The 25,245-nt window shown below is 37.5% G+C and overlaps 1 long non-coding RNA gene across 1 annotated transcript; it reads right to left on the reverse strand.

The window, feature by feature from the left end:
• Positions 1-488: 488 nt before the first annotated feature.
• LOC137637493 (uncharacterized) lies at positions 489-24,641 on the reverse strand. Its single transcript, XR_011043669.1, has 4 exons — positions 24,566-24,641; positions 3,110-3,329; positions 1,398-1,557; positions 489-528 (listed from the first exon to the last, which is right to left on the reverse strand). It is a non-coding gene; the product is annotated as an uncharacterized lncRNA (long non-coding RNA).
• Positions 24,642-25,245: the final 604 nt, after the last annotated feature.

Consider the following 25,245-nt stretch of genomic DNA (forward strand, 5'->3'; position numbering starts at 1 on the left):
CAGAGAATATTTATAGTTTTTAGAATTATACTACAAACTAAACAAAACCCAGCGAGGTATTTCAAGTGGAGCAATATCTATGATTTACTAACATGGGATCTAACTTTTCATTTCTTCTCCATTGTCTACTTATGTCTGGCGGTCTACAGATACTCCAAATATTTTGTAGACCTCCATTTTCAGAAAATGTTAAAGGATGCTACAGAGAAACTTAGGAATTTTTCATGTGTAACAATATGTAGCGAGGTGGTGTTCCAAACTTCAAGAAAAAAAAAAGGGGGGGGGGGGCAGGCTTTAGGTATAATTAACATACTTGGATTCTTTCTGCACTTCTCTTTCGATTTCATTCACGAAAGATCCATGAAATTTCAAACCAAAATATCAAGTATGACACCTCGACCACTGAACTTTCATGTATAGTAGATTTATATATAGTAGACCACGCTGAAACTGTCTCGAAGGAATGGTTAATGTCATTTTTATATACAGTAGATCGCGTTGCAACCAACTACTGATTCTCAAGACAATCTGAAGAAAACAGACATTAAATATGCCGCAGATCATGTTACAACTAAATTCTCAAAACAATGAAAATTTTGTGTACAGAAGATCACGTAACTAACCACTCATTCAAAACTTTGGATGTTTTATGTACATATTTATGTACAGAAAATGACGTTGCAACTACCACTCATTGAAGACAACGTAAATTTCATGTAGAAAAACCATTACTTAAAAGACAAATTTCAAAGCTTAATATTCTCAAACAGGTAAATAAAATCAACTAATGCATATTACATAATTTGCGTTTTAAGGCAGCTTGATAGAACAGCAGAAATATATGCACTGCCAGCTCATCGGATGGGCACAATGGCAGCGGGGATTAACTCAACTTCAAAGACAAATCAGTGATATTGGCTAGTTTGTGAACACTTATTAGCTTTAGTTTAAGTCAATTTTAAGGTTTCAGTAATGTCTAGTACTGGGTAGTTTGCATTTTCTATCATCGTAGGATTTAAAGTAAAAAAAAAGGAAATAAAATAAATTTTGCCACAAACTTTCTTCTCAATTAAAGTAATGAGACTACAGAATCAATTGATTGAATGTCACTAACTTTAGTTCCTAGTATAGTATAGGTACTCTTGTCATTTAGTTAACTACAAAAACTCTAAGTGTTAAATTCAGATTTGTTACAAGAAACTCGACCTCTAGGCTCAATGTTTATAATGCCTAAAACTCAGAAACCAACCAATAAAAGAAAGCGTAATTATTGAGTTATAATGAAATAATATTGTAGGAAAAATATCCTTTTATATAATTATTACTATATTCGAGAAAAAAAAAGTTGAGTACAGAAATTATTAAAGGAAAGTATCTTTAATAAGCTATAATCTTACCTTAAATCCAAAGACGCACACAAAAGTGACGTGAATCTCCAAATTTTCTTAAGCAAAAAATTATAAGTTGATTGTGGATATGACGAGAAGGTTCTTTAGTACGAGCTTGAACATACACATTGCCCTCCTAAGTGTAGTCTTCTCATTAGAGTCAACAGATCTGGAAAGATTTTGATTATTAGGAATTATAGGTAAATATTTTAAAATAATCAGATAAATCAAATGCATGAATTAAACTTTAGGTAGGAAATAAATGGATTCACACTAAGTGATTAAAAAAAAGACTGGTAACAAGGAAGAGTTTAGTAGATAGTCACAAACTTGAAGTTCATCTGCTTGAAAAATCCAAGTGTTCGTTCAAGCAATAAGTATGGGGGCGAGTATCTAGTATTGTGATAATTCCACAAGACCACACGTTTTAAAATGGTGCTGACAAGGACATGTGCGGTTCTCCATGGTTAAAAAGGAATTTATATGAACAAGGATAAAATACTAAATACATCGAAGCTCCATAGAAGAAAATACAAACATCAAATAAAAGTTTGAAATAAAATTGCAAAATTTTAGACCAACCTAAACACCCTTCCTAACGACTATCTACTCTATGGTCTAGTTTAAAAAAAAGTGCTTTTGTCTGTCGAGAGCACTAAGTCTCTTCGAGGTAGTTCACCTCTCGTCATCCTGCAAATTCAATCTTTTATAGCTATTTCTTATCCATGTACAATTTGAATATCCATGTACAATTTAAAATTAATGTTTTATATATTTTGTACGTAGTAAAGGAGGATACACACGTTTATGATAATGATTATGTGATTAACAAGATATGTGGCAGGATATTTCCTTTGCGTGTCCCTTTACGTCCCTCACCCTTATCAGATAGGAAGGCAAGTCTAAATTAACCATTTAGGTAGGTACGTAACGCAGTAGTTTGCAGTCAAACTGATACCACCACGATCACCGAAATTCTAATACCTGCCCACCCTGAACAGACTACACTGAAGTAACAGTAAGGTCCCTGCGTTAGAGTAACACTGCCATGCAAAAACACCATTGAAAAGGTAGCTGTAACATACCATTCAAGTAGTCACTGCAGAATTAGGCATCAAATGTCAAGGTATTACATTCAGAATAGGCCTTAAGAGAGTTCTTTATTAATGCACAAAGACGGCACAAAGACGAAAGGAGAGGAAGATTAAGTTCAAGGATTGTTAGCATTTAGATGATTAGGAGGAATATAGCAAATATTTTCAAGGCTAAAAATAAATTTTAGGCCTAATGATAAAAGACAGCCAAGAAGAGTAGCAAGGATCTTATGTATATTTTAAGACACCGGTAGTACTTTCAAGTGTGTGTGTGTGTTTTTTTTTTTCCTTTTCTTATGGCTGATTTTTTTTTTCTTTTCTTATGGCTGAAGGAAAACTTCACTTTTAACCTAATTTCATGAATGTTGTTGCACCAATAAGATCTGCTAATATAAAACTAAAATACTTTTTGTTCAATAGTTCACAAGTTTATCTACGAGCCATTTCTCATTACCTTCAACATCCATTAAAGTTTATGTTGGAATAACATACCTAGTAGTAAAATTCGGTAGGACAATTGAGTATTAACGTTATTGAAGTTTGAAATACTAGTTCTTATCCCAATTAGATACAAAAATTTCTATGTGAATATACGAAATACACAAAAAATTTGAATATTGGGCATACCTTTTTTTTTAAGTTATAGTATTTTAAGTAGTGTTGAATAGCAGTCCATGGAATACAACTTCGATTAGTTAAAAATTCTTCCAATATGCTTCATTCAGATACTCCAAGAACACGTCGTCGATACCAGAGTTTCAGCACACATCTAAATTTCTGATATTTTCTATGTTCCTCTATCACAAATGACCAAGTCCTTCCAGTAGATTGCGATCCGTTAGTCCATCTGAAAGAAAATTTATTCATTTAAAATCCCTATGAATACCGGTTATAAGAGAGCTAGTGGGTATATGAAAAAAAATTGATAAACCTTCGTTTTATTGTAAATGAAGTGTCTGTAGTTTTTGAGGACAGGGCGACATCTTTCTTATTACTAGCCAAATCGTTTTTCACTTGTCCTTCAAATGAAGGTAAATATGTTAGTTACCCCCAAATCCCTCTCTCTCTGTAGCTATAATCTTTAAAAGAAAACTAAAGTTTATGGGTAACTATATATTCTGCATGAACATGGAAACCCTGACATTCTTCAATAATCTGAATAAAAATTGAAGCTAAAACATTTTAGCGATATATTGAATAAAAAAAGTAAATACAAATGTTACAACGTCCTTAACAAAAGGTCTTAAAAGTAGTTTGGATGATATGTCAGCATTGGTTACCTTATTTCCACCTTAAGTAACATGGACCACTAGTGTCATTTTAGGAAATGTTACCACCTTGGAGCATATTTGATCAGAGAATGATTAATGATTGCTATATATTAATGGGTTTTTTGCTTATATTACCAATGAAATGAAAACACTTCAAAATTTATTATTTTGGGGAAATAAGTTCATAAAACATACGGTCACTTCTAGGTACACAACGGTTAAAGGCAGAAAATGTGTTTAGAGCTATGGCCATTATAAGAAACACATACGCACCCTCCTGAAGTAAATCCCTCGTATGATTAAGATTAAGAGGCATTTACTAAAATAGGATCTAATTTTCCATTTATTTACCGGTAGATTAATAAACATACTTCTAACAGAATTCATTCAACATTTTATTTTCCTTTAAATTAATGTAAGACAGATCCATGAAAATTTGACCTAAGTATACAGAAATATACTAATTACTAATTTTCAATATAATATAAATTTTCGTACAGTAGAAAATGAGAATCTTATACACAACAGACCACATTGCAATTAAACACTCGTTCCGAAGACAATAGAAATCTGTACTTCAGATCACAACGCAACTAACAAATCGTTGTGAAGACATTTAATTTTATATACAGCAGATCCCTCTAAACTGACCACTCGTTCTGAAGAGTTAATTTTATGTACACCAGATCACGCTGCAACTAACCACACGTTCTGAAGACATTGAAATTTTATGCACAACAGATCGTTACAACCAACCAGACATTCTAAAGAACACTAAAATTTCATATGCAGATCATAATTCAGCTAACTGCTCTTTCTGAAGACGAAGAAATTTTATGTACAACAGATCACTGTTCAGCTAGCCAGACATTCTTAAGAACACTAAAATTTCATGTGCAGTATATATTGCAACTAACTTTCTGAAGAATGGAAAAGTTATATGTACAACAGATCCCATTACAGATAACTTAACATTCTTATGAAAACTTAAAATTTCATGTACAGCAGATCACTCGAAACTAAGCACTCGTTCTGAAGACAGGAAATTTTATGTACAGCAGGTCCCGTTGCAACTAACCCATTTCTGAAGACAAATGGAAATTTTATTTACAGAAGATCACGTTACAGCTAACCAGACATTCTCATGAAAACTAAAATATGTGCACCAGATCCCTTGTAACTAAACACTTAATCTGAAGACAATTAAACTTGTGTACAGCACATCACGTTGCAACTAATCAGTCTAATTCTCATGAAAATTTTTTTTTTTACAGCAGATTACATTGCAACTAAACCGACATTAAACAAATTTCATGTGCAGCTGATCACATTGCAACTAACCACTTTCTGACGACGAAAGAAATTTGATGTATAGTAGATCACGTTCCAGCTAACCAGACTAATTCAAGAAAAAAAAAAAAAGTTTCATTTGCATCAGATGGCATTGCAGCTAACCACTCGTCCAGAATGGTATTGAAATTTTAAGTACAGTAGATAACTAGGCAACTAACCACTCATTCAGAAGACTCCGGAAATTTCATGTACAGCAGAACACGAAACTAACCACTCATTCCGAAGACTATGGAAATGTTATGTACAGTATATCACGTTGCAACTAACCAGACTCATTCTCAAGATAGATTTTATGTGCAGCAGACCACATTGCAACTAAAAAATTTCTGGACAACAAACAGACTCATTGTTAAGAAAAATTTCATTTACAACTAAAATCACTTCAGATGTGGAAATTTTATATACAGCAGATCAAGTTGCAACTAACCAGACTTATTCAAGAAAAATTTCATGTACAGCAGATCATATTGCAACTAACAAATCACTGGACAACGAACATTCTATGTACAGCAGTTCACGTTGCAAATAACCAGCCTCATTATCAAGAAAAGTAGCAGATCATATCGCAACTAACCAAACTCATTCAAGAAAAAATTCATGTGCAGCATGGGACAGGAAAAGCTACCGTCAAAGTAAGTAAAAGTAGGTAAGATCACGTTGCACCTAATGAATCACTCTAAAAATAATGGAAATTGTGTACAGCAGATCACGTTGCAACCAATCATACTCAAAAAAAAAATAATTCAGTGTACAGCAGATCACATTGCAATTAACAAATCACTTTAAAGTGAAATTTTATGTACAACAGATCACGTTGCAACTAACCTCGTTGCAACTAACCAGACTCATTCAAGAAACTAATTCCATGTACAGCAGATAATATAGCAACTAACAAATCACTCTGAAGACAATGGAAATCCTATGTACAGCAGATCACGTTGCAACTAACCACGTTGCAACTAACCAGACTCATTCAAGAAACTAATTCCATGTACAGCAGATAATATAGCAACTAACAAATCACTCTGAAGACAATGGAAATCCTACGTACAGCAGATCACGTTGCAACTAACCTCGTTGCAACTAACCAGACTCATTCAAGAAACTAATTCCATGTACAGCAGATAATATAGCAACTGACAAATCACTCTGAAGACAATGGGAATCCTATGTACAGCAGATCACTTTGCAACTAACCTCGTTGCAACTAACCAGACTCATTCAAGAAACTAATTCCATGTAGGCCTACAGCAGATAATATAGCAACTAACAAATCACTCTGAAGACAATGGAAATCCTATGTACAGCAGATCACGTTGCAACTAACCACGTTGCAACTAACCTCGTTGCAACTAACCTCGTGCAACTAACCAGACTCATTCAAGAAACTAATTCCATGTACAGCAGATAATATAGCAACTAACAAATCACTCTGAAGACAATGGAAATCCTATGTACAGCAGATCACGTTGCAACTAACCACGTTGCAACTAACCTCGTTGCAACTAACCTCGTGCAACTAACCAGACTCATTCAAGAAACTAATTCCATGTACAGCAGATAATATAGCAACTAACAAATCACTCTGAAGACAATGGAAATCCTATGTACAGCAGATCACGTTGCAACTAACCACGTTGCAACTAACCTCGATGCAACTAACCAGACTCATTCAAGAAACTAATTCCATGTACAGCAGATAATATTGCAACTAACAAATCACTCTGAAGACAAGGGAAATCCTATGTACAGCAGATCACGTTGCAACTAACCTCGTTGCAACTAACCTCGTTGCAACTAACCTCGTTGCAACTAACCAGACTCATTCAAGAAACTAATTCCATGTACAGCAGATAATATTGCAACTAACAAATTACTCTGAAGACAATGGAAATCCTATGTACAGCAGATCACGTTGCAACTAACCACATTGCAACTAACCACGTTGCAACTAACCACGATGCAACTAACCACGTTGCAACTAACCAGACTCATTCAAGAAACTAATTCCATGTACAGCAGATAATATTGCAACTAACAAATTACTCTGAAGACAATGGAAATCCTATGTACAGCAGATCACGTTGCAACTAACCACATTGCAACTAACCTCGTTGCAACCAACCACGGTGCAACTAACCACGTTGCAACTAACCAGACTCATTCAAGAAACTAATTCCATGTACAGCAGATAATATAGCAACTAACAAATCACTCTGAAGACAATGGAAATCCTATGTACAGCAGATCACGTTGCAACTAACCACGTTGCAACTAACCTCGATGCAACTAACCAGACTCATTCAAGAAACTAATTCCATGTACAGCAGATAATATTGCAACTAACAAATCACTCTAAAGACAAGGGAAATCCTATGTACAGCAGATCACGTTGCAACTAACCACGTTGCAACTAACCTCGTTGCAACTAACCAGACTCATTCAAGAAACTAATTCCATGTACAGCAGATAATATTGCAACTAACAAATCACTCTGAAGACAATGGAAATCCTATGTACAGCAGATCACGTTGCAACTAACCTCGTTGCAACTAACCACGTTGCAACTAACCAGACTCATTCAAGAATAATTCCATGTATAGCAGATAATATTGCAACTAACAAATCACTCTGAAGACAATGAAAATCCTATGTACAGCAGATCACGTTGCAACTAACCACGTTGCAACTAACCACGTTGCAACTAACCAGACTCATTCAAGAAACTAATTCCATGTACAGCAGATAATATTGCAACTAACAAATCACTCTGAAGACAATGGAAATCCTATGTACAGCAGATCACGTTGCAACTAACCAGACTCATTCAAGAAACTAATTCCATGTACAGCAGATCACATTGCAACTAACAAATTACTCTGAAGACAAGGGAAATCCTATGTACAGCAGATCACGTTGCAACTAACCACGTTGCAACTAACCAGTCTCATTCAAGAATCTAATTCCATGTACAGCAGATAATATTGCAACTAACAAATCTCTCTGAAGACAATGGAAATCCCATGTACAGCAGATCACGTTGCAACTAACCACGTTGCAACCTACCAGACTCATTCAAGAAACTAATTCCATGTACAGCAGATCACATTGCAACTAACAAATTACTCTGAAGACAAGGGAAATCCTACGTACAGCAGATCACGTTGCAACTAACCAGACTCATTCAAGAAACTAATTCCATGTACAGCAGATCACATTGCAACTAACAAGTTACTGAAGAGAAGGGAAATTTTATGTAGAGCAAATCACGTTGCAACTAACCAGACTTATTCTTGAGAATAAGTGGTACCAAGCCTTTTTCTTTCTTAACTACTTCCCTTTATTTATATTACACCAAATTAATGCAATCCATCTTTCAAACATCCCTGCATAATTGAACAGTCTCTCAGTATATGAAGGTTTAATATTTCTGAATTTTTACAAATTTCGTGCGAGAAAATTTATGATTAAAAAAATAATGTGCGCTTTTTGGGTATCTCTACCTCCATGATTTAAATACAGAGTAGAAAACTAGGTAAAATAGTTTGAAATAGGGTTTTTTTCCGACACTCAGATGCCCAATATTTTCAATAATGAAAATTATTACTCCACTAAAGTTATTGTCTAAGTTTTGCTTCAGGAATTCATTTTCAGTTGGCCACATTAATTTGACTTTCAGAACATATGCTACTGAAGATCCCGTAAATAAAGAGTAAATGATTAAAACCCATTCGATGTTTTATAGTAGATAGGCCAAAACCCGTTCGATGTTTTATAGTAGATAGGCCAAAACCCGTTCGATGTTTTATAGCAGATGAGCCAAAACCCGTTCGATGTTTCATAGCAGATGAGCCAAAACCCGTTCGATGTTTCATAGCAGATGAGCCAAAACCCGTTCGATGTTTCATAGCAGATGAGCCAAAACCCGTTCGATGTTTCATAGCAGATGAGCCAAAACCCGTTCGATGTTTCATAGCAGATGAGCCAAAACCCGTTCGATGTTTCATAGCAGATGAGCCAAAACCCGTTCGATGTTTCATAGCAGATGAGCCAAAACCCCCGTTCGATGTTTCATAGCAGATGAGCCAAACCCCCGTTCGATGTTTCATAGCAGATGAGCCAAACCCCCGTTCGATGTTTCATAGCAGATGAGCCAAACCCCCGTTCGATGTTTCATAGCAGATGAGCCAAACCCCCGTTCGATGTTTCATAGCAGATGAGCCAAACCCCCGTTCGATGTTTCATAGCAGATGAGCCAAACCCCCGTTCGATGTTTCATAGCAGATGAGCCAAACCCCCGTTCGATGTTTCATAGCAGATGAGCCAAACCCGTTCGATGTTTCATAGCAGATGAGCCAAAACCCGTTCGATGTTTCATAGCAGATGAGCCAAAACCCGTTTGATGTTTCATAGCAGATGAGCCAAACCCGTTCGATGTTTCATAGCAGATGAGCCAAAACCCGTTCGATGTTTCATAGCAGATGAGCCAAAACCCGTTCGATGTTTCATAGCAGATGAGCCAAAACCCGTTCGATGTTTCATAGCAGATGAGCCAAAACCCGTTCGATGTTTCATAGCAGACGAGCCAAAACCCGTTCGATGTTTCATAGCAGACGAGCCAAAACCCGTTCGATGTTTCATAGCAGACGAGCCAAAACCCGTTCGATGTTTCATAGCAGACGAGCCAAAACCGTTCGATGTTTCATAGCAGACGAGCCAAAACCCGTTCGATGTTTCATAGCAGATGAGCCAAAACCCATTCTAAACTTTTTATCCAATGGTAAATAAAAAAACCTGACAAAATATCTGATAAGAAATCCAGATGTCCTTTGTACGAGGTGTTATAGATCCCATTCTAAAACGTGTAATTACAATGAAAATAAAATCCACCATATCGACAATATCTCATGGGGTCATTTCTGTGAAAGTAACAATAATGGTACAGGCTACACAAACTATTGAATAAAATTCGCTTTATAGCCTGATGTGTAAATTTATGAAATTTAAATGAAAGAAAACTTTAAAAATTTAACAAGTATTTGTACTTCAAAATTTACATCCACTGGTCAGCAACAAAAAGCTAAAATAGATTTACCTTGAAACGCATAAACTATCTTTACAGTTCTTACTATGACTGATGAAAAAATATTTTACGCTGTCTTGCAAAAGTATATTAACTTCCCCATAACAAATACCCCTTTATGATACTGAAATCATTCTAAACTTTCCGTACTATCGGTACGACTTGACATTTTACCATAGAATAGTCAAATTTTATAAAGAAAAAAAAATGTTACGTAGTTTACTGTAGAGAAAACGACCACCTTACCACAATATGCGTTTTACTGTTTATCAGTCTATCTCCAAAAGGAACATTGGATATTCAATGGATAAGTTAAAAAGATAACTAACCAGCCATTAGCTAAAATGTCTTTCCTGCACTTCCCCAATATCGAGGGGACCTACACGTTAACGCTGAACAACACACACAGGGAATTGCCGTATCTCTTAACTAGCAATCTGTAAATCTTAATAAGAGCTATGATTTACTTAAGCATATTTACTGCTATAGGTCTTATTTTCGATAATTAGACTTACCCTAATAAATTATGAAATATTTAAAAAGTCTTACAAATTTCACTTTAACCTTCAAGTATTAACGTCCTTGCACAACTAAATTAATTATACTATTTTCCTACTAAATCCTCAACTAAATCTTTCCACTAATTTCAGTACCATTGAGTCATTCGAATCAGATCGCTTGCTTCTACTCGTAGGGTTACTCAAAATGGTAACATACTTGCCTCGTTTATGTCTCCTATCGGTTCACTATGGACATCTCCCATTTATGGTTTCTTACAAAAACCTTATCTTTTACGGGTTGGTAACCGTAATATCACTTTTATGTCAATATATCAGGTGTCTGGGGAGAGAGAAAACTCCTACCAGACGCGTTCCCCGGGTGGCGGATGGGAACCCCTAGGAATTAGACTCTTAGGGCTGCTCTGAGTATGTTGAATAAGGAGCCGTGGACCAAACGACCGAGGTGCTGACAGTATATTCAGCAATAGGTTAGGACAGGCCTTGTAAGCCGCTAACTGAATGTTGTTGTTGTTGGGGTATTAAAGCCAACACTTGTTGTTGGCACGGGCCTTTCCCTTGGTTGGCCCGTAGGTGATCTGTAAAAATTTATAAGGTAGTTGCATTAATGGAAATTTGAAAGGTTTTTAGTAGTAGAAAAAGATGTGGATAGGGTAAGGATGATGGTGGTAGTGGTAGAGGGCCATCATTTCTCGGATAGTGGTAGTTTGAAAAGTAAGGCTTTTGAAGATTAGAGAAAAATTGTGCAGGTGGGGTTGTCCAACCCTTTACTCCCTAGGGTCCCTGCAGAGAGATTTTAAGTGGTAGATTAGTTGAGAAGTGAAAGGGGGTGATGTGAATAGAGCCTTACAATGAGGGGATGAGATGGTGCATGGAATGAGGAGGTCTTACCTTGGTGGAGGTAGTGTTGAAAGCAACTGTGCATGTGTGTCTATGCTTTCGACAATTGCTTTTGCCAGTGTGGCTGCCTCTTTCATGGCATGTGGTGTGTTGATGTCTACAAGTAGATCACCTCGTAGCTGTGCTGTTTCTCTGCATTCTAGTAGGTAGTGCAGGAGAGCTTGTTGTGGTATGACATCACAGTGTTCACACCTTGTCTGGATGTCATCTAGGAGTTCCCAGTTTGCTTTGTAACCCAGCCGGAGTCTGTGTATACATACTGCCAGTTTTCTTGGGGTGTATCTGTCTATGGGAGGGGGTTCTAGTTCCGATGCCCATTTGTACCATGTTGCAGAGGGAGAGCCATTCTCTATCCTCATATGTAGTTCCTTGATTAGGTTGTTCTTGAGCTGTGTCTTTATTTTGCTTTTGATTTGTTGCAGTGCAGGCTGTATGTGCACCTGTACATTGTGAATGTGTTTGGTGCTTTTGGCTAGCTCATCAGCCTTTTCATTCCCTGGTATCCCGATGTGACTGGGGATCCAGTTTATAGTTACTAGTCTGTTTCTTTCATTATGTTGATGTAAGAGGATTTTAATGTCTGCTATCAGGGATTTGTTTTCTTTGTTTTTGTCCTGCTGTAGGACCTGCACTGAGGATCGTGAGTCAGTATGGATGACTACTGGTCCTTCCTCATTTTCAATAGAGTATTTTAATGCTTGCTGTATTGCGACAAGCTCTGTCTGCAGGGTGGAGACATTGTTGGATGTTCTCCAGCAAGCTGTGAACTTGCAGGAGTGAACTGCCGCTCCTGCTGTTTGGGTTCCAGGATCTACTGTACCATCAGTATAGTAGATCTGTGCCCCTGTTGTTTCTACTGAGGTTATAGCTGCTTCTGCTGCGTTTCTGAGTTCTTCTATTGTGCAGTTTTCTTTTGCCCTTGGGAGTTTGGTGTAGTTGAATTTAGCAACTTGTTTTTTCCATGGTGGAATGTGTATAGTACTTTGTGCTGTGTCAGGTTTTAATTGTAGGATTGTTTCTGTAAGGCCAAGTCTTTTGATGTTATTGCTATGGTCTTTGCCATAAGAATCTGGGGTTTGTACTTCAGGATGTTTGGATAGTTCCTCTCTTACTCGTCTTTTGGTGATTGAGTCTCTGTCTGACAGGAACATCTTTGCAACTATGCTTGCATTTCTTAGTGCACTTCTGTCTTCGAGGGTTGGTAGTCCGGTTTCCAACCTTAGGTTGCAAAGTCTTGTCCACATTGGGGCACCCAACATGAGCCTCATGGCATTGTTTTGAATCACTTCAATTGGGCTTGTTTGTAGATCTGTTAGTCCCAGGAGTGTTGGGGCGGCATAGTCTACTAGTGATCTGGAACAGGCTAGATAGTATTTCTTTTGGACGTGTTCATTTGCTCCATCCTTGAGCCTGCACATATATCTCATAGCTGCATTTCTGGCATTTGTTCTTTCCTTGAGATATTTTATCTCTTGCTTGAAAGTGAGCTGTTTGTCTATTATTACCCCGAGGTATGTGTATCGGTCCACCCATTCTAGGGGTTCCATTCCTATTGTGAGTGGTTGTACGGGGTTTGGGGCTTTGATTGTCATTGCTTTTGTTTTGGCAATGTTAATTTTTAGTCCAAGCTCATTGGATTTGTGGCTGATGGCATTGAGTGCTCTTTGCATTTTTATTGTCCTGACTGGCCCTCGAGCTATTACACATACATCATCTGCATAGATAAATATATTAACTCCTTCAGGTAGCTGAAGTGAGGCTATATTTTCCATGAGGATGTTGAAAAGGAGGGGGCTTAGAATTCCTCCTTGTGGCGTACCATTTTCCAATTCATGATATGTGGATATCACTCCTTGAAATTTGACTCTGGCTTGCCTTCCTAGCATGTAGTTTTTAGTCCATGCTAGTAGGTGTCCTTTGACTCCTTTTTTAGCTACTGATTGCAGCACTGCAACTGGGCTTGCAAGCTCGAAGGCTTTTTCAAAGTCTATGAAGACTATTGTTGCCTTGTTCTGATTTATGCAGCTTAATACATCTGTGATGCATTCAGAGGTTCCAATTCCCTCCTGATATGCATATAGCCGCTTGTTTAGGGGGCCAATTTTGTACTTTAATCTGTTTAAGACCATTTTTTCTCCTGTTTTTTCTATACAGGATACCAAGGCTATTGGCCTAGGATTTGTTGGATCCTTTGGCTTGGGGATTGGCTGTGTATCTTGTTGTCTCCAGGTTTGAGGCCTTATGTGCTCTAGGTGTGTTTTGTTTAGTAATCTTAGGAATGCAGTTTCTCCTGCTGGACCCATGTGTTTGATCATTGTGTAGGTGATTTTGTCAGCTCCAGGTGCAGTGTCTTTCCCTGTCTTTTGTACTGCTCTTAGCTCCTCAACTGTGTATGGGGTGTCTGTGTCATCCTGCTGAAGGCAGGCTGTGTTGATCTCTTCCCATCTTGATGGTGCCAGTTGCTCTTGTTGCATTCTGGTTTCGGGGGAGAGATTGATTGACAGTGTTCTGTTTGCAAAGGATGTTGCAATTCTTTCAGCCTCCTCATGTGGGTGTGGGTGTGTGGCAATTGGTGTCTTTCTCTTTTTTCCGGCTACTCTGCCTAGCCATTTCCAAAGCTGAGTTAGATTGGTGTATCCTGACAGGCTTGAACACCATTCCATCCATTTTTCAATTCTGATTTCATGGATCCTTTCATTTGTTTCAGTTTTGACTGTTTGTAGTAGCTCTCTGTTTTCTACTGTGGATCTTCTTCTGTATATTTTTGTGACTCTGTTTAGTCTGGTTTTTAGTCTTCTGACTTCTGGGCAGTAGTACCAGGAGTCTTTGTAAGTGTAACTACCTTGTGTTGTTTTTAGTGGCATAGCTCTGTTGGCTGCATTGTGAAAGGCCTCAACTAGGTCTTTTTCTAGTTGATCTATGTCCTCTGGAGGAGCGTAGCTGATTGCCCATTCCTCTATGGTTGTTTGAAAGCAGACCCAGTCTGCTAGGTCCTGGTTCCATCTTGGTGGGGGTGGTGGGATTGGAGGTAGTTGTTGTAAGTCCAATTCTGTCACTGTGGCAAAGTGATCACTTATCAGGGTTGAGTGTACTTGCCACTTGGTTAGGTGTCTAATGGCTATTGTGGCAAAAGTCAGATCCAGTCTTCCACCTCTTATGTGTGTAGGTTGCCCTGTGTTTAGGAGGGAGACTCCCTCAAATTCATCCAGGGCGAAAGCTATGTGTTCCCCTGAGGGGTTTGTCCTTGATGGGGATGATAGTATGGGGTGATGTGCATTAAAATCCCCGCAGATAATTGTTGGTGTTCTTTCTGTGTGAGCAAAGAGTTGAGTTAGTTGTAACTCTCCTGTATCCTCCCTATGTAATTTTCTGTATATGTTGTATATGTCTATTTTTTGATTCAGTAATGTTATTGTTACTGCTAGTGTCTCTATGTTGGTGCCACAGGGAATAGGGTTGTGTAACCTTGTTGTTGGTATGCTAGTTTTAACTAATGTAGCTAGGCCTCTGTCTGTGCCTATCTGTGGTGCGATGTAGGCATTGTAGCCTGGGATTTTTAGTTTCTTTCCTGCTGGAAGATTGGTTTCTTGTAGCAGGATGACATCTACATTCTCAGTTTTGCATACTGCAATTAGGGAGGAGATCTTTGATCTAACACCGGCTGAGTTCCAGTTTAGAACTCTTACTCCATGGTGTAGGTTGAAGAGTACTGTCTAGGGTCCCTAGGGGCAAAGGCAATTGCCTTGACCTCGGAGGATGAAGTGGATGAGGTGGATGGGGTGAGTGTGGATGATGGGATGATGGATGGGGTGAGTGGTATGATAGGTGCGGGGACTGAAGTAGAGGATGTGGAAGGTACGGGTGATTGAGGTGATGGAATGGTAGGTGTGGTTGGTGAGGAGTGAGAAGTGATCTCCTGGATAGCAAGAGAGGGGGATTGGGAGGACTTATTCCTGGAGAGCAAGTCTTTTAGGACTTGTTCAATGCTGGTTGCTATTGTTTCAGCATTGATTTTTCCAGTCACGGCCTGTGTGACTAGTTCGGTCAATTTATCCTTTAGGACCGTGGTCTTAATGAAGATGGTCCTGGGTAGTGGCTTTGGTCCTTCAGTTTGAACCCTGGAGGTAGATCTGGCTCTGGGTTTTGAGACTGATCTGGTGTTGGTTCTGGAGTTGGAGTGCCTTCTTAACTCCTCCTGAGTGTAGAATCTCCTCCTGGGTAGAGGTTTGGGGGCCGCTCTTCCTCTTGATGGGTCCCTTTTGTCTTTGGGGAGGGCAGCAATTACCCTTGCCACTCTTTCAGGGCATCCCCAGGCCATTGCAGTATGCCCTTTCTTGCAATTTGAGCACTTTTTCACTGTGGGTATTCCAGCAGCCTTCTTGTCAATGCACTCCTGTGTGGGGTGCTTAAGGCTGCAGACAGCACAGGTTGGGACCTTTGCCTGGCATTGGTCCTTGTGATGCCCATACTTCTGGCAGTTGTAACATCTGAGGGGATCTGGGTAGTATTTGTTGACCCTGAAGCTGCCGAAGATGCCTAGATCGACTCTTCTTGGGTGTGGACCCTTAAATGTCACCAGTATGGCTTTGGTAAGGAAGCCTGCCTTGTTCTTCATCCGTTCTGCTGCAGTGATATTGGGTAATTTAACTAGGTGGCTTTCCATCATATCAGTTGGGTAGCCAACTACAACTGCTTTTTTTAAATTTTTCCTCTTCTTTAAGCTCCAATAGCTTAATGTCTGAGGTGCTTCGTAAGGTTATCAGTGCTCTTGTGTCCTTGGTGGATATGGTCCACTGTCCTTGCCTGTTCGGTTTGGCAATCATCTGTATGTTTTTGTGTTTGCTTTCAAAGGCAGCAATAGCCTTGAAGGCCTCTGATGGGTTAGCAGCTAAGACCCTAAAAAAATAGGTCTTATTTTCTCTAGCAGGCTGGTTGCTGCTTCCTGCGGTGAGGTTTCCTTGCTGGGTGGGTACATCATTCCCTGGTTGGCTCCTTCTAGGAAGTTTCTTTTTTCTCCTTACTTCCTGCCAAGGTAGGTTTCCTTCTCCATCAGAGTCGTTGTCAGCGTTGGTCCTCTTCCGGTTTGTTTGGTCCTGGTCCTGTTCCATTCGTTTTTGTTCCTTGTTCATCAGTTCCTGTTCGGCTTCCTTATCCAGTTCGGTTAGAAGGGGTTGCAGGTCGGGGTCCATCTCCATTTCTCCAGTTCCTAGAGCTTCTAGTACGATTTCATAAAGTTCATTCCAAGATAAGTCCTTTTTTTCAAGATGTGTGAGTATATGATCAGAGACCATATAGAGAGACAGACAGTGTGCCTGGTGGGGTTGTCCAACCCTTTAAGCCCTAGGGCCCCAAGCAAAGTTATAGTAGGAGTTATAAGAATGAGATACAGAATCTGAAAATGAAACACAAATTCGTTAGTTATATGGGGGGTATGCTAACTAACCTATTGCTAGAGCAGTGCTGAAACTAACTCTTTTTAGCTAAGTACTAGCCTACACAAATAGCTGTTGGGGAGCCTTCTTACTGCGTTCACGCACTAAGACGGCCCAGCAGTCTATTCCTGCAGGTAGGGAGGTTGGGGGTAATAAGCAAAACTCAGTGGAAACCTAAAAGTTTTTATTTGAGCTGATTCCTGACCCTATTTGAATACTGGCTTATTTCGCCAGTTATTATTATTATTATTATTATTATTATTAAATGCTAAGCTACAACCCTAGTTGGAAAAGCAGGATGCTATAAGCCCAGGGGCCCCAACAGGGAAAATAGCTCAGTGAGGAAAGGAAACAAGGAAAAATAAAATATTTTAAGAATAGTAACAACATTTAAATAAATATTTCCTATATAAACAATAAAAACTTCAACAAAACAAGAGAAAGAGAAACTAGACACAACAGTGTGCCTGAGTGTACCCTCAAGCAAGAGAACTCTAACCCAAGACAGTGGAAGGCCATGGTACAGAGGCTATAGCACTACCCAAGACTAGAGAACAATGGTTTGATTTTGGAGTGTCCTTCTCCTAGAAGAGCTGCCTACCATAGCTAAAGAGACTCTTCTACCCTTACCAAGAGGAAAGTAGCCACTGAACAATTACATTGCCGTAGTTAGCCCCTGGGGTGAAGAAGAATTGTTTAGTAATCTCAGTGTTGTCAGGTGTATGAGGACAGAGGAGAATCTGTAAAGAATAGGCCAGACTATTCGGTGTCTGTAGGCAAAGGGAAAGAACCGTAACCAGAGAGAAGGATCCAATATGGTACTGTCTGGCCAGTCAAAGGACCCCCTAACTCTCTAGCGGTAGTATCTCAACGGGCGGCTGGTGCCCTGGCCAACCTACTACCTTAAAGAATAACCTATTATTTATCAAACAACTTGGCTTATAGGCGCCAAGCCTAACAGCCCTATGCCACTTGCCACAGACAGCGAGAGTGGGAGTTTTTGACCCTTTGGCCCTGCTTCTACTGGAGTTTTAAGACCACAACGGCTACCAGATTTTCCACAGGAGGATCTATTAGTAAGTTAAAATTATGTAGGTGGAGGCAAAGCTTAGCCTATATAGTCAATTTAGTTTCCCTTATATAAGGGGGCTGATTACAGCCAATTCAGGGGCAAGGCCCTTGTCAGTACAGCAAGAACTGCAACAAAAATCGTCGAAAAATCGGCGAAAAACGACGGCGAATTCGGCGATTTATCGGCGGAAGCGGCGGCGGCGGTCTCTTCAGGAGGCTGAATGTATCAGCCAAGTAAAGAGGGAGCAGGCAACAGCCAGTAACGGCGGCAGAAGATGTCGGCAGTCAGCAGGCAGGAGCAGAAGTGAAGGTCCTCTCTCAGTGGGATCTGAGTGAGAACTGCGTGCTAACTGAATCTTTAACGCTCGAGAAACTCAAGGATCAGTTGTCAGATGGAAAAATAGGCGACGAAAATGGAAAGTCTTCGGATATAAAAATTCAGTTTATCTTTAACATTTTTCCTGTGTTAAAACTAAATGATTATCAACATTTATTCCAGGATTGTTTTTTATTTGCTACCACAAATTTTTAGCAGACTGGAAATTAAAAGGTTTTAAGTTTTATCAGAACCTTTTTTCATTCATCACCCAAAGAATCTTTATAAATTGATCTGCCATATAAAAATTTGATAAATACTTCGCCACACCCATTAAATTTTCTCTAAACTAATCTAACACAAAAGAAAAAAAAGTGGCAAGATTGCTTACAGCAAATTTTGAAATTTATAATTAAAAAAAAATACTGAAATATAAATTGGATTTACCTAGAATACGGCAAACAAAGATTCTAATTCCCTAGTGCTAATACTTTGATATAAAGCTCTTTCATTATCTCAATCAGGAAGTTGTGTTTTTACATTTCACCAGCCTAATTAAAACAATAGTTACGGATAAATTAATAAAAAATTATAGGCTAACTTATAAGTGATTAGATTTGGCCCGTCATCCATATCACCATCAGGATCCAAGAGTTTAAAATTAGTTTTCACTATTTCGAGATTAGACCAGTTTAGATATTTCTCAAACATATAAATGCTATTATAGAGGGAACTGACCTGCCCTGGAGGTCTACACTCGAGTGTCTTTTTACTTATGAGAAAGACAATTTATTAGTATCTCATTACTCGTGTCGCTGATAACTTATAATCGATTCCTCGAGACAAATTAGTTTTTGTTACAGGTCTGCACCTTGAGTACCTTATACCATCAGCTTATATAACCTGTAATAATTTAGTTTACATACAAAAACTTTCAACGTTTAAGTAACACAGAATGCCAACTCCTACTTATCTCACTATCAACATTTCCTAGAGAATTTTTTACCCGGGAACTAGCAGTTTGGAAAACTTCGGATAACTTGCACAAATCTGAAAGTTATGGAAACTTGCCTTACAGCCACCTACAGTATACCATTTCAAAATGCCATTTGGAGCCTTTGTAGGGTGACGGCCAGATCCCGTAGTAAACGGGAATATTCTGAACTGGCCGTCGTTCTAAAAACGATTTTGGCGGGAGAAGCTAACTTAAAAAACTCACCTAACCTATGCTAAAAGCCATACCCTTACACAACAGTTTCCTTACTTACGAACGAGTACGACGGGAGAAGCTAACTTAAAAAACCCACCTAACCTATGCTAAAAGCCATGTCCTTACACAGGGGGGGCTGCCCCCCCCGGACCCCCCCCCCTTACACAACATATTTAAGATCCATAGACCATTTCCAAACGTTTTTATTCTATACAAGATAACAGTCGGAGCGATAATAAGCAAATTAGGACGATTGTCCGTAGCGCTACAAACTACCCTGCCATTTATATCTCAAAACTTTTCACTTAAGTTACAGTATAATTTGAAATAATAGTCCATGATCTATTGATGCAAGTTAGTAAGGTACACTGTAAAATAGCCACTTGAAAATATTATAACAGTTCACTGCAAATTTTTTTTTTTTACCTGTTCAAGTGGTGATAATCCACTGAATGCTCTATACAAGAGTTATGAAGACTTTTCTGGAGAAAGACTTAGAGATACCAAGTAAAATTCTTTTAGCTTTTCGTACTGACAAAAGCTACGAAAAGTATTAGATTGAACATTATGCAGATCGTAATCTTCGTTAACAATAATATTAGAATTGAGAACGTGAAGTTAGGATAAAATTAGGTTAATGAATATTTTAAAATATAAAATGTGCTATACTATTAACAAATAAAATTTGATTAATTTAATTAACCCACCAATGATGTACAAAGGTATCCGAAATATTGATACTAAGCCTCTAAGAAACTAAGAAAAAATTAAAAGAAAAAAATCCATAAGTATGAAAGCTGGGGACTTATTATACATTCTAATCATCCTTATGGAAGCTTAATTCTAATTTTGTATTTAATATCCATTATATCTAGTTTTGGATTCCACTGGTTTCCTACCTTCACCTTTAGTCATAACTGAAAATCCAGTGTTATTAACCTATTATAAAAACTTTTCGTAAACAAAGAATCTATTTGTAATCTAAAATTCTTACTTAATTTCCAAAGAAAACTAAAGACTTTCTTGTTCTTTATACGCTTCGATAGTGTGGATTTGACAAACTATGTGGTGCGAAATACCAAATGCCTTGTAATCAATATAAAATGACTAAAGGTCCTGTAGAGAGTAGTGCTCCCCTAATATATGGGACCAGAAAAGCAGCCCTTAACCCTGGATAGGTACGGTCCTCGGACACCCCTTTAAGGGTATACTCGGACGCGAACGACCCCGACGCCAAAAAAAATTCTTGAAAAATCAGTTTTTGCAGTAACCTCCTTTTTTCTTTTGCCAAAAAAAACTTCAATGAATGCTTAAAACAACTGTAAAGATAAATACTACTCATCTGCAGAAAAACTATTTATTATAAATATTTTAAAAAATTAAGTAGAAAAAAAAAGACCTGACATAAAAATTCATAAAAAAAAAGTTTATACATATATACACAAATCCTTTTAGGAATTGATTCTTGAATGTTTAGGACACATCTTGATGTATTTTGGATGAAGTCAGACCCATGGAGGTGAAGATCTGAAATGAGAAAAAAAGGGTAACTTTTTTTGGCCAAAAAAAATTGTCCAAATTTCATGAATTATTTTGGGTACCCAAATGAAATAGGAAGTGGCTAATTTTTTTAGGGAATAAACATATGTTATCCTAAAATAGAAATATGTAAAAAAATCTTCATTATTTTGTAAATTACATTTATATCAGGGGCCATATCTAAAGGTAATTTTTTGAGTACTTGGAAATTTCGTAAAAAAATACATATATTTAATATATAATATGATATTTATGCAGGTAAAAATATACCAAAATATCACAAATTCTATAGGGAACAAGAATATATATAGATAGGGCAGCTTACGCTTCGGATATGTCCACAAAATGGCCGCCAACCACACTGACTCAGACTCCCTAATCTGCCACTTGAAATGTAGGAAGGGTATGTCAATTTCAAGGTGTTATTTACTAATCTAATTATTATTGGATATGCATAAAAATTGTATGGTGGGTTGCTGGATAATTGTCGATTATTTTACGACTATAAAATTAAAATTCTGACCAAAAAAATTTTTTTTGAAGGGAAATAAAATCGAAAAAAAAAATGTAAAACAATATTTTAGCTAAAAAAATTTGATGATATTCAATCAAAAAAAAAGTAAACAAAATTTTCCGACAAATAAACATCTAGAGGAATCATTACTCTGTGATAGTTCCTTAGTACGTAGTAATTTTGAAAGAATTGGGAAAAAACGAAAAAATGGCAATCACCGGAAAATCGAACACATACCTATATATACGCCATATCTGGCTAAAAAATAGATAGGCATGGGTAGCCAGATCATCTAGAAACACTTTCCAACACTATAAAAATATAAGTTTTGCGACACTACTTGCCAATTCCTTACGGTAACATGACTAAGCAAAAAAATGCAAAACAAATAAAAAGGGGCACTCGTGGAAAAATGGCCATTCTAATATACGGCATTTCAGAAAAAAAAAAAATTCAGCCACGTGCTAGGCAAACCATCAAGGCATATTTTCCGACAAATAAACATATAAATGAAATATTACTCTGTGATAGTTCCTTAGTACGTAGTAATTTTGAAAGAAATGGGAAAAAACGAAAAAATGGCAATCACAGGAAAATCGAACACATACTTATATATACGCCATATCTGGCTAAAAAAAAAATAGGCATGGGTAGCCAGATCATCTAGAAACACTTTCCAACACTATAAAAATATAAGTTTTGCGACACTACTTGCCAATTCCTTACGGTAACATGACTAAGCAAAAAAATGCAAAACAAATAAAAAGGGGCACTCGCGGAAAAATGCCCAACATTCTAATATACGGCATCTCAGATAAAAAAAAAAGACATGCACGTGTTAGCCCAACCATCAAGGCACACTTTCTAACACATAAACATGAAAAAAAAATCAATAATATACGGCAATTCCTTACTACGTAGTAAATTTTTACAAATATTGAAAAAAAACAGAAATTGGCAACCGCAGTTAAATACCCAATATACCAATAACTACGTTGTATCTGACAAAAACAAAATCACGCATGGGTAGCCAGATCATCTAGACACACTTTCCAACATTAAAAAAGCAAAAGTTTTACGACACTATTTCGCAATATCTTACGGAAAAATGACTTGGCAAAAAAATTTAAAAAAATTAAAAAGGGACACTCGCGGTAAAATGCCCGACATTCTAATATACGACATCTCAGATAAAAAAAAAGACATGCACGTGTTAGCCCAATCATCAAGGCACACTTTCTAACACATAAACATGAAAAAAAAATGAATAATATACGGCAATTCCTTACTACGTAGTAATTTTTACAAATATTGAAAAAAAAACAGAAATTGGTAACCGCAGTTAAATACCCAATATACCAATAACTACGTCGTATCTGACAAAAACAAAGTCATGCATGGGTAGCCAGATCATCTAGACACACTTTCCAACACTAAACAAGCAAAAGTTTTACGACACTATTTGGCAATATCTTACGGAAAAATGACTTGGCAAAAAAATGAAAAAAAATGAAAAAGGGGCACTCGCGGTAAAATGGTCCTCGTGGTGATGAACGACATTTTAACTAAAAAAAAAAACATGCACATGGTAGCCAAACAATCCACCAAGACTTTCCACAACTGATAACCTATACAAGTTGCACCATTCTACGACAATTTCATAATACGTAATAACTTTGATAATTATGCAAACTACCTCAGAAGGGTAAACTCGGACGCGAACGACCCCGACGCGTCTCAGAAATCGGGGAAGGAGTACAGCTACAGCAATGCACATCTGGACACTACTAGAGCGTGTAGGGGAGACACCTCCTGCAGGTTGATCACCCACAAATTCAGTCACAGGGGTGAGTCACGTGAGAAAAACCTGTTTTTTTTTGACGCTCGGGGTCGCAAACGACCCACCGTACCTATCCAGGGTTAAGGTAAATATTCTCGCTGCTCTATTATGGGAAGCGGTAAGTGGAGGAGTTGAACTCACCAAACATGAGTATCATTATTACGGAGATTTACTTTCACACGAGTACCAATAGCTAGACTAAAGGTGTGTTTCAAGCAAAATTAAATTACACTAAATTATTTAATTCCCCGAGAGAAATAAATCTTCAAACTCTAGTCGTGGTGGAACTAACGACCAATATGGAAAAAAAAAAGTTGACAAACCATCCTGGAGCGTGTGAATATTTGAAATGTTAATGTGTTCAAAATACCAGTTAATGAATAAGATGTACAACAACAAAATCACTCAGAGAATAAAAGCTTCGCTTGCGCAGTAACCCGTAACCAATCTCTCTAAAGTTATAAATGGACTTGGCAAAAGAATTGACGAGTACATTTTTTGTAGATCGATACGTAAAGTTATGCTACACACCCTCTTTAGCGAAAACCATGCAAAGATACTCGGTACTCGTCCATTTCTTATAGAAAATTTCAATTCCGCTAGAAATTAGTATCTCATTAGTCGTGTCGCTGATAACTTATAATCGATTCCTCGAGACAAATTAGCTTTTGTTACAGGTCTGCACCTTGAGTACCTTATACCATCAGCTTTTATAACCTGTAGTAATTTAGTTTACATACAAAAACTTTCAACGTTTAAGTAACACACAGAATGCCAACTCCTACTTTTCTCACCATCATAGTCAAGTCACGATCACTTAAACTTTAAAGTACTACGAACACTAAACTCATACCACACTATAGTGAAGCTCACTAGAATTATCACACCCGATAGCCATTTTGTAAAATGGATACGTGTTCATATAACCACTTAACACAATAGAAATTTACCTATTGGTCACCGTTCAATAACCATTATAAACCACATTCCTAAGGTTAAAAGCTCCTTCCGTAGGAATTCAATCCGTTACGCTTACAGTTTACATAAATGGCTGCCATGCTTTCTCTCCCAGATCCTCTTCTCAATGTTTCGACCAATGGCGCAACCGTGTTATATTTTGTTTTCAGAAAAGAAGCAAATGAGTGTCCTGATTGGTCAAGACAAACAAGGACTCTAAAGGAATGTTGTCTTGCTCTTAACTAACACTGACATCTGTTGGGAAAAATATAAACATCTAGGCAAAACTATGAAATTGTTGAAGAGCAAAATTATGACAAAACGATAACGAATTTTACTGTTTATATGTATATATATATATGTATATATATATATATATATATATATATATATATATATATATATATATATATATATATATATATGTTTATTTATGTATTATTTCAAAATTTCTTATATATTGAAGCTATTAGCCAATTTACAGTGTGTGGAAGCTCGCACCATTTGGAAATGTAAGAGAATTTCTCTCACACTCTCGAAACAGGACGAGAATTAGTGCGATTTTTTAGTATGGGAGTTACAGGATAATGCTCACTTATACATTAGGTAAAGTCAAGGTCTTTTAAATATACTCCGAGTACATTCAAAGGACCTCGGGTAAAGTATTATTCTCGAGTATCATACCTGTGAGAGAGTATATCCCCTTTTTTATTTTTCCTATCTTATTGAGTTACCCATTGTTGTGCTTCACGTAATATA

The sequence above is a fragment of the Palaemon carinicauda genome, chromosome 3 (genome assembly GCF_036898095.1).
Source record: "Palaemon carinicauda isolate YSFRI2023 chromosome 3, ASM3689809v2, whole genome shotgun sequence".
Classification (NCBI taxonomy): Eukaryota; Metazoa; Arthropoda; class Malacostraca; order Decapoda; family Palaemonidae; genus Palaemon; species Palaemon carinicauda.